This window comes from Acyrthosiphon pisum, chromosome A1, assembly GCF_005508785.2.
Source record: "Acyrthosiphon pisum isolate AL4f chromosome A1, pea_aphid_22Mar2018_4r6ur, whole genome shotgun sequence".
Classification (NCBI taxonomy): domain Eukaryota; kingdom Metazoa; phylum Arthropoda; class Insecta; order Hemiptera; family Aphididae; genus Acyrthosiphon; species Acyrthosiphon pisum.
In genome coordinates this window covers 122331896-122332575 of record NC_042494.1, presented here as the reverse complement: position 1 = coordinate 122332575, position 680 = coordinate 122331896, and positions in this window count along the sequence as shown.

Sequence of the window (680 nt, the reverse complement as noted above, 5' to 3'; positions counted from 1 at the left end):
GCTGATCATCCGTTTCTAAAGTTGTGCCAGTCGTCGCTCCTTCAAACGCACCCGACCCAACCGAATGCGGTCAAAAATTACTTGGCCATCCTGAGTCGGGTGTTCCGGTTTGTCAGCGACCAGCTAACAAACAACTTAAAAGGGAAATTTCATTGGCTGGAGTTGCTGCAGCACCCGGACCTCATCATTGACTACCTGAAACGGTAAGCATAAATACTGAATGTTATGCGAAGGATAAATATTACAATCGAAAATTCGTTTCCACAGTCGCGAGAATGCAGGTCAGACATTCAGCACGACAATAGCGTACCTAAAGGTTATAAAGCCGATGCTGACGAAAGCTGTTACTCTGTTCCCGTATCAGGACCCAACATTCCCTATGATCGACGGGGTGCCCGACAGTGTTCGGAAAAAAACAGTTTTTTTCATCTTAAACAAAAAAACAGTTTTTTATTCATTTCTGATGTTTTTTTTGTTTTAAACAAAATAATTTTTTTGTTTTTTTCAATTGTTTTGAACATGTTTAAAACATGTTTTAAACATGTTTTAAAACAATAAAAAAATTGTTATAATTTACTTTGAAAGGACAATGGAAAATTGCAACAGTCGATAATGTGATTATTGATTTGCTTAAAAATATATCATATGAAATGTCATTTACTTCACTAATGGACATTGAT